This window comes from Enhydra lutris, unplaced genomic scaffold, assembly GCF_002288905.1.
Source record: "Enhydra lutris kenyoni isolate GAN:26980312 unplaced genomic scaffold, ASM228890v2 scaffoldscaffold21, whole genome shotgun sequence".
Lineage (NCBI taxonomy): Eukaryota > Metazoa > Chordata > Mammalia > Carnivora > Mustelidae > Enhydra > Enhydra lutris.
In genome coordinates this window covers 3,269,849-3,280,374 of record NW_019154105.1, presented here as the reverse complement: position 1 = coordinate 3,280,374, position 10,526 = coordinate 3,269,849, and positions in this window count along the sequence as shown.

Below are 10,526 nucleotides of genomic sequence, written 5' to 3'. Positions count from 1 at the left end.
GACCAAAGTCACCACTTGTTTCCTGAACTCTGGAACCATCTGATGAATCTTCAGGAATTTGGGAACTTTCTGTCTCTGCTCAAGGAGACTAGACCACAGTGACCATTCATGGGCATTCAAAAGGAAAGCAAATCTACGCCCAGAAAATACCAGAGCTCAAATACCTTACTCTTCCCAAAGCAGACTATTCTTATGCCTGAGGAGAGGTTTAAGCTAATTATCTATTTAAAAGATGCAAACAACTTAGCTTGATATAAAAGTGAATTGTTGGGGCGCCTGGGTGGCTCAGTGGGTTAAAGCCTCTGCCTTCGGCTCAGGTCATGGTCCCGGGGTCCTGGGATCGAGCCCCGCGTCGGGCTCTCTGCTCAGCAGGGAGCCTGCTTCCTCCCCTCTCTCTCTGACTGCCTCTCTGCCTCCTTGTGATCTCTGTCTGTCAAATGAATAAAAAAAAAAATTCTAAAAGTGAATTGTTACCCAATTAACCGTCATAGAGGGTTGCTCTCCTGGTCAAACAAACTCTCAGTGCTGCTGATATGGATGACATTATAACTATATCATAGCTGAGAGAACACATAGGCCTATTGAGAATGGTTTATCTCACCAACCAAAAGTGGGTGCAGGGACACCTGGGTGGCTCAGTAGGTTAAGCCTCTGCCTTCAGCTCAGGTCATGATCTCAGGGTCCTGGAATGGAGTCCCTTATCAGACTCCTTGCTCAGGGGGGAGCCTGCTTCTCCCTCTGCCTGCTGGTCCCCCTACCTGTGCTCTCTCTCTCTCTCTCTCTCTGACAAATAAGTAAAATCTAAAATAAAAAGGAGGAGGAGGAAGGGAGGGAGGGGGGAAGGAAGGAAGAAGTGGGAAAATGTGGAAACAAGAAGAAAGGCAATGGTGTCCAATCAAATTGATGATGTTTTTCAAGGGATTTTCATAGGAATCAGCAGCCAGAAGAAAATTCTCAAATTGAATATTAACTTTCCATGACTCATGGCAAAAGAAATTGGGAGCACAGCAAGCCAAGAAGCTGAACATTTTCTCACAAGATATCAAGAAAAACATGACTGAGCACTTGACTTTTAACCATATTTTTGTACTGATTTATATTTTTTGATTTTGAGATGGCAAGGTAATTCATTCAAAAGGAATAAATTATTCTTAGAAAATACTCCAAAGGTGATGTTATGTCATACCACACTTTGACAACTGAAGCCCCCACATAAGAATGACAGCAAAAAAAAGAGTATTGGGTCTCTAATAAATCATGTCATAATGAGTTCACAAGCTTTTCTAATTATTTCTATACCCTCAGCTAGTACATATTTACTAAATGAATTGAATGAGTGAATAGATAAGTCTATTATGGTGTCTATAGCAATGAGTCACATTAATACCCTCCTGTCTTCAGTTCAGCATTTCAGTTCTGGGAGGTTACATTTAGGCTAGATGGCAGATAGCAATCTTAGCCATGTCAGACCAGGGGCAATTCTAAGCACATTCTCACCTTGCTCACCTCTCAAGAAGAGTGCACCTAAGGTGAAAGGAAATTCAAGAAGATGACTAGTCTTCCAAAATCTAGAAGAGATTTCTCATCCTGATTTATAAATCCACTGGCACCTGTGACTAACAGTTTGCTCTAAAGCAAAATTCACCATAAGGCAGGTCCATCTTGAACTCTATCCAAAGGGGTTTAATTACTGAATCACACACACAAAAAAATCTTGTTATAAAATGGATTTACCCAAAAGGCAGCCAGATGGCCTCCTTCCAATGTATTAGTGAGGATAAAAAGAATGACAAACATGTTGTTTCCCCCATAAGATGTTTGTTGTGCTGCTTAGAGAAGTCAAAACCCAGGTAATAAGAAGAAGTTGATGCCTGGGCAAGGAGATGAAATCAGCCTTATGATATCCTGCAGCGGTAACAGAACAGGATCCTTTGACTGGGGTCTCAGTGGGTATTGGGGAAAGACCATTCTTCCAGACCAAGATCACTCTTTCCAGATAATGTGGGTGCTACTTGCCTCCATAAGCAACTGTATCTTAGGAACAGATATTTTAATTGACTGAAACCCACTGTGCGAATCTTGGAATGGAAATTGGGTTCTCCACCTCCGCAGCACCTTTATTTTGGGCTATGAAGCTTTAGAAGGACAGCAGGGAGTATAAACTGGCTATTGGTTGTCTCCTATGTTATTCATTTATGTAAAAAAAAAAAAAAAGGAAGAAGAAAGAGGAAAAAAAGACATTCCTGGTTATGAAGAAGTTACACAAAAAAGCGTATTGCTAGAGGGATGTGTGCCCGTTGGCTTGTGAAATAAATGGACCTTTCATGAGTTTTGAGATGAAAGGAAGAGCAGTTGTCATCTGTTATCTCTGAGAAGAATGTCCCCCATGAGAATGGCACCAGCCTTCTGTACAGTAGAGCTTTATCCAACTCTATGCAAACTCTCTCTCTCTCTGAGGGTGGGACCCGTGCTTTATTTATCGTTGTTGCACCTGAGTCAACAGAGTCCCTGGCACTAAGTAGGCTCTCAATAAATATTTGTGGGATGGAAAAACAGATGAACAAATGAAATATTGAATCCATCCCATTTACATGTCTGTATTTTTAAGAAACACAAAAATATACAGGCATAGCATATAGCAGTATAGCAAAGGAAATGTTTCTGTAGGAAAAGATCTTAAACATCAACAGGTTCAATGTCTTTATTTTAAAGATAAGGAAAATAAGACTTAGGGAAATTTAACATTTTGTGTTGACTAGAAGAAGAGTAATGAGGTCTCAAGGTTTTGAAAAATACATGTACAGCATGTGTGAATGCCACACGGCTTCACGCATCTCCACACTGTGTGGTTGTCCAATGACCCCCACCGCCCTTCTGGGGTCCCTTCTTGTCTATTTGCCCAAAGAATGCAAACTCTTTTAAAATTAGCTTCAGTGAAACCTAAGTAGGTAAGCCATATGCTGAAATGATTTCCAAAGAGACACGAGAACTTCCTTCTCTACACTCTCTGAGGACCCGTCACATTGCAGTCAATGAGCCACCTTTTTTGGACTGGCCAGGTTAGATGGGAGGAAGAACCAAATTTAGAGGCTTTCCAAATAGATTGAGTCATAATGTTATGAAGTCACCAGGCAATGAAATGTAAAATGCCAAGTTCGTACAACAATCACCACAGGCCACGCAGACACTGACCTCTTGCCAGCGCGCACAGGAGAAAGCAGAGGCTGCCTCCCATTCGCAAATGCTTGGGCTCCACATGCACAGAACCAGCCTGACAAGACTGGAAACAAGTGTAGAGCCATATAAGGAGCCTTCACCCCCAACTGTCTTCCTAAATTGCTTCTTCCTCAGATGCCTGAAATCTCAGTTTGTGGATTAGCCTCCCAGCTAAACACAAACAGCCCTGGAAGGAATTCTGTGTTAAAAGTGTGTCTTTTAGGGGGTGCCTGGGTGTCTCTGTCTGTTAAGTGTCTGCCTTCAGCTCAGGTCATGATTCCACCGTCCTGGGATCAAGCCCTGAGTCGGGTCCCTGCTCAGAGGAGAGTCTGCTTCTCCCTCTATGCTCTCTTTCTCTCTCTCTCTCTGTCAAATAAATAAATAAAAATCTTTTTTAAAAAAGTGTGTCTTTTATGTAGAAAGACTCACAGCTCTGCAGGCAGGTGTAGATAAGGGTTCTAATTCTGGTGTCATCACGTTAGCCATGCAAACGTGGGCAAGTTAATCTTTAGTGTTTTGTTTTTTTAATTAGTAAATATTTGATGTTCCATCTTTCAAAGTCATTACAAGAATTATATTAAATATTTTATGCAAAAGCACACTGGCGTTTGAGGAAGAGGGAGGAAGGAGCAAGGAGGAGCAGACGGTTGCTTTACCTTGTGCAGAGTTCATTGTATTATCCAGCATTTTCCTTAAAAAGCTGAAAATATTTTAATCTGATGTCTGGCCTTCTTATTTTAATTTGCCTCATTTTGACTTTGAACTTAAAGCTAGTATTCAACCACTATCCTTATGCATGTACTTAAAATTAGCAAGCAAACGCATAAAAAATGCACATCCCCACCCTTCCCAAACTGACTACAGCTGAATGGCCCTTCCCTTAATAATAAGGCTGAACAGCTGAGGCTTGCCCCAAGCCCTGGAGGTTAGCACTCTCAGGCTTCAACAGAACAACAACATAAATGAGTTCCAAATTGGAAAATTCTCCGTCCTTCTAGCAGAGCTCAAACTCAGGACCTGACAAAGTCAGCAGATGCCACTAATGAGAGAATTCAGATCTCGTCACAAGTGTTAATCTACCTTTTTCTTAAGATCAGAGTCTCCTGGTAATTACTAGAGTAACTGTTTGTGCTTAAAAGGTGGGAAGAGAAGTCAGAAGTCTCCCGCCATTGAGCCTGGCTCATGGCCCAGGTCGAGTGAAATACCATGGTCAAGTCAGTCCAGCCCTCCATGTCTGCGCCCAACATGGGTTCCCGAATGAGTCCGATTCAATGATAAACTTCACTGATTCCTTTCTGGATTTCAGTCAGATGCTTCTTTGCATTTCCCTCCTATTACTCATCATACATTACTAGGAAATTTATTTTTTTATTTTATATATTTTACACACAGTAGAATGTGCAGAGCATATGTGTGGGGTTGGACGACATCTGACCAACGGCACACTTATGGAAGCATCTGCCTCTCAGGATGGAGATTCCTCTTACTCCCTGACGGTTTCCTTTCCAGTCAACCACCCTCACCCCTCTGTGGAACCATCCTCACCCATCCCTGGAACTTTATTTTACAGTTTTTATCACTATAAATTATTATTGCTTGCATGTGAACTTCATACAAACACAATCCCACTGCATGTAGCCTCTCAGGCCGTCTTCTGCTCGGTGTGCTACTGTTGTGATTCATCCATGATGTTGAATGTATCAGCATTTTTGCTACTATCTTCCATCAAATGAATATAACACACGTTGGGATCTATTTTTATGTCGACAGACACTTGATCGTTTCTAGTTATTGGCTGTTATGAATGAAGATACTACAGGCATGAATGTACAAGTGTTGGTTGAATATGTGTTTTAATCTATTTTGGGTAAACACAAAGGAGTAGAATTGCTAGGTTATAGGGTAGGTGTATATTTAACTGTATCAGGATCTACTACACTGGTTATACCATTTTACAATTCCACTGGAAATGTGAGAGTTGTCTTCTCCTGTACCACCACCAGCATTTGGTATTGCCTACCTTTTGTTTCAGTCATTCTAGTGAGTGCAGGGAAATTGCACTTCCCCAATGACTAATGATGAACATCTTCTCATGTATTTTTTGACCATTGTTATATTTTTATTGTGTCTGTTTGCCCATATTTTTATGGCTTGTACTTTTAATATTCAGTTGTAAGGCTTTTTTTTATATATGGTAGTTATAATTTTTTATCGGATTAACGCATTGTAAATATTTTTGAGTATGTCGCTTGCCTTTTTATTTTTAAGTGTCTTTCCATAAGCAAAAGTTTTTATTAATTTTGATGGTCCAATTTTCAATTATTGTATTGTATACATTACAGTATATTGTACTTAATTGTAATGCATATTATATTATATTGCATGTTATATTATAATTGATTGACAGTTAATGCATTATGTTATACATATTTGTCCTTTCTAAGAACTCTTTGCCTACCCTAAAAGTCATGAAGAGTGCTCATGTGTTTACTTCTACAAGCTTTGTAGCTTTAGCTTCTACATTAAAGTCTGTGGTCTATGTCCGATTAATTTTTCTATATATTGCAAGGTAGGAGTCAGTGTTGTTCCCAAACCCTTGTTGGAAAGACTGCTTTTCCATGAGTTTATTTTTAACCTAGGACTGAACCTTGTGGTCCTAGAGCTTGGCATACTGTCTCTCTTATACAGGAGCTAGTAAATGTCCACTGGATAAATACATTTTTTAGAAGGTGAAAGAAAGCTGAGTTAATACTTATGATTTTCCCATTTTTATGTTTTTCCTTTGCTCTTTAAATAAAATCCAAATTCCTTACCAGGCATGACATGACAGAAGTCCACTTTTCTTTCTAACCGCATTTAATAGTATAACCCAGCTATGGACTCTATTAACACCAAAAGTGCACTGTAAACCAAAACTGATATACTGAAGATCTCTCTCTCTCTCTCTCCCTCTCTCTCTTCATGAACGGGTACCACGGAAAGGCGGTGTGCAAAAAGGTAGCTGTCGGCAAGGTGAGAAGAGTTCTCACCAGAACTTGACCCTGCTGGGCAGCCTGATCTCAGAACTCCGGCCTCTGAAACTGTGAGAAAGTAAGTTTCTGCTGTTTAAGTCCCCCAACCTGGGAATGTTGTCATGACAGCCAGAGCAGACGAAGACAGCCCCTACCCAATGCATCACGCTCTTGCGGCACGAGCCATCTTGTTCCTCAAGTTCATCGGCTCCCTCTCACCTCAGGACTTGCTGCTCCGTCTCCGAGAATCAGTTTCCAGCTCTTCCCATCCTTTAGGTCTCAGTTCGCATCTTATATCCGTGAGGATGCCGCTCCAGTGACCTAATCTGAAAGAGACTTCCCAAGTTACTCTACCTAACCACCCAGACTGTATCCTTCAGAGCACTTTTCCCACCTATATTCATTTACTTACTTATTTGCTCCCTCACTGTCACTCACCACCACTCCCAGCCCACCTGCTGTCACCCCCGCTGAGCGAGGATCTGCATATTCACCACTTGTTGCTGGTTCACAGCAGGGGTCCAGGGAGTGTTTTTGGAATGTGTAAATAGATGACCAGTTAATGAAGATTCTATGATCTAAGTAAATTCTTAGTTTAATAATTCCATTTGTTGGTAGACTTTATTGATGGTCAACATAATCTTGAAAAGGAAAGGACTAGGATTTTTTTTTAAAGAGGCAGATTCAAATCTGCCAGTGGTTTCCATATGGCCTTGCTTTAATCAATTACCCTCTTGGTTACTATACCTCAAAAACAGGTTTAATGCTATTTATCTCACCTGCATTAAAGAGTAATTCTGAAACAAGTAGGGTTCTGTATTTAATTGTATTTTATATATTAATTATAAAATACCTTATAAACATGAGGCATTGCTTCCTGTTAGGTACCAGACACATTAGGGAAGAGTAATAATTTAAAATAGTCTCTCTTGGAGTCAAGATGGCGGAGAAGTAGCGGGCTGAGACTACTTCAGGTAGCAGAGATCAGCTAGATAGCTTATCTAAAGATTGCAAACACCTACAAATCCAACGGGAGATCGAAGAGAAGAAGAACAGCAACTCTAGAAACAGAAAATCAACCACTTTCTGAAAGGTAGGACTGGCAGAGAAGTGAATCCAAAGCGACGGGAAGATAGACCGTGGGGGGAGGGGCCGGCTCCCAGCGGGCGGCGGAGCAACGGAGCACAAAATCAGGACTTTTAAAAAAGTCTGTTCCGCTGAGACATCACTCCAGAGGCTTAACCGGGGTGAAGCCCAGGCGGGGTCAGCATGGCCTCAGGTCCCGCAGGGTCACAGAAGGATCGGGGGTGTCTGAGTGTCGCAGAGCTTACAGGTATTAGAACGGGGAAGCCGGCTACAGAGACAGAGCCGAGGAGTGACTCTCAGCTCGGGGTTACCTTGAACCGGTCGCAGGCTCGGTCAGCTCGGAGCGCGGCCGGAGGCAGGGTGACGGGAGTAAATCGGCGCTGTTCTCTGAGGGCGCACTGAGGAGTGGGGCCCAGGCTCTCGGCTCCTCCGGGCCGGACACCAGGAGGCCGCCATCTTCATTCCCGCCCTCCGGACTCTACGGAAAGCGCTCAGGGAACAAAAGCTCCCGAAAGCGAACCCGAGCGGATTACTCAGCCCGGCCCGGGTAAGGGCGGTGCAACTCCGCCCGGGGCAAAGACGCTTGAGAATCACTACAACAGGCCCCTCCCCCAGAAGATCAATGAGAAACCCAGCCAGGACCAAGTTCACCTACCAAGGAGTGCAGTTTCAATACCAAGGAGAGCAGCGGAATTCCAGAGGAGGAGAAAGCAAAGCACGGAAATCCTGGCTTTCTCCCCATGATTCTTTAGACTTGCAGTTAATTTAATTTTTTTTTCTTTTTTAATTTATTTTTCTTCTTCTGCTAAATTTTTTTAACTTTTACCCTTTTCTTTTTTAACGTTTTTTAACTAGTTTATCTAATATACATATATATATATTTTCCTTTTTATATTTTTTCTTTATTGGTTTTCTTTTTTTAATTGTTTCTTTCTTTTTTTTTTTTTTTCTTCTTTCTGAACCTCTTTTTATCCCCTTTCTCCCCCCTCACGATTTGGGATCTCTTCTGATTTGGCTAAAGCATATTTTCCTGGGGTTGTTGCCACCCTTTTAGTATTTTACTTGCTCATTCATCTACTCTTATCTGGACAAAATGACAAGGCGGAAAAATTCACCACAAAAAAAAAGAACAAGAAGCAGTACCAAAGGCTACGGACCTAATCAATACAAACATTGGTAATATGTCAGATCCAGAGTTCAGAATGACGATTCTCAAGGTTCTAGCCGGGCTCGAAAAAGGCATGGAAGATATTAGAGAAACCCTCTCGGGAGATATAAAAGCCCTTTCTGGAGAAATAAAAGAACTAAAATCTAACCAAGTAGAAATCAAAAAAGCTATTAAGGAGGTGCAATCAAAAATGGAGGCTCTCACTGCTAGGATAAATGAGGCAGAAGAAAGAATTAGCGATATAGAAGACCAAATGACAGAGTATAAAGAAGCTGAGCAAAAGAGGGACAAACAGCTACTGGACCACGAGGGGAGAATTCGAGAGATAACTGACACCATAAGACGAAACAACATTAGAATAATTGGGATTCCAGAAGAAGAGGAAACAGAGAGGGGAGCAGAAGGTATGTTGGAGAGAATTATTGGAGAGAATTTTCCCAATATGGCAAAGGGAACAAGCATCAAAATCCAGGAGGTTCAGAGAACCCCCCTCAAAATCAATAAGAATAGGTCCACACCCCATCACCTAATAGTAAAATTTACAAGTTTTAGTGACAAAGAGAAGATCCTGAAAGCAGCCTGGGAAAAGAAGTCTGTAACGTACAATGGTAAAAATATTAGATTGGCAGCAGACTTATCCACAGAGACCTGGCAGGCCAGAAAGAGCTGGCATGATATATTCAGAGCACTAAACGAGAAAAACATGCAGCCAAGAATACTGTATCCAGCTAGGCTATCATTGAAAATAGAAGGAGAGATTGAAAACTTCCAGGACAAACAAAAACTGAAAGAATTTGCAAACACCAAACCAGCTCTACAGGAAATATTGAAAGGGGTCCTCTAAGCAAAGAGAGACCCTAAAAGTAGTAGATCAGAAAGAAACAGAGACAATATACAATAACAGTCACCTTACAGGCAATACAATGGCACTAAATTCATATCTCTCAATACTTACTTGAATGTTAATGGGCTAAATGCCCCAATCAAAAGACACAGGGTATCAGAATGGATAAAAAAACAAAACCCATCTATATGTTGCCTACAAGAAACTCATCTGAAACCTGAAGACACCTCCAGATTTAAAGTGAGGGGGTGGAAAAGAATTTACCATGCTAATGGACATCAGAAGAAAGCAGGAGTAGCAATCCTTCTATCAGATATATTAGATTTTAAGCCAAAGACTATAATAAGAGATGAGGAAGGACACTATATCATACTCAAAGGAACTGTCCAACAAGAAGATCTAACAATTTTAAATATCTATGCCCCTAACATGGGAGCAGCCAACTATATAAACCAATTAATAACAAAATCAAAGAAACACATCGACAATAATACAATAATAGTAGGGGACTTTAACACTCCCCTCACTGAAATGGACAGATCATCCAAGCAAAAGATCAACAAGGAAATAAAGGCCTTAAATGACACCCTGGACCAGATGGACATCACAGATATATTCAGAACATTTCATCCCAAAGCAACAGAATACACATTCTTCTCTAGTGCACATGGAACATTCTCCAGAATAGATCACATTCTCGGTCCTAAATCAGGTCTCAACCGTTATCAAAAGATTGGAATCATTCCCTGCATATTTTCAGACCACAATGCTCTGAAACTAGAACTCAATCACAAGAGGAAATTTGGAAAGAACCCAAATACATGGAGACTAAACAGCATCCTTCTAAAGAATGAATGGGTCAACCAGGAAATTAAAGAAGAATTGAAAAAATTCATGGAAACAAATGATAATGAAAACACAACGGTTCAGAATCTGTGGGACACAACAAAGGCAGTCCTGAGAGGAAAATATATAGCGGTACAAGCCTTTCTCAAGAAACAAGAAAGGTCTCAGGTACACAATCTAACCCTACACCTAAAAGAGCTAGAGAAAGAACAAGAAAGAAACCCTAAACCCAGCAGGAGAAGAGAAATCATAAAGATCAGAGCAGAAATCAATGAAATAGAAACCAAAAAAACAATAGAACAAATCAACGAAACTAGGAGCTGGTTCTTTGAAAGAATTAATAAGATCGATAAAC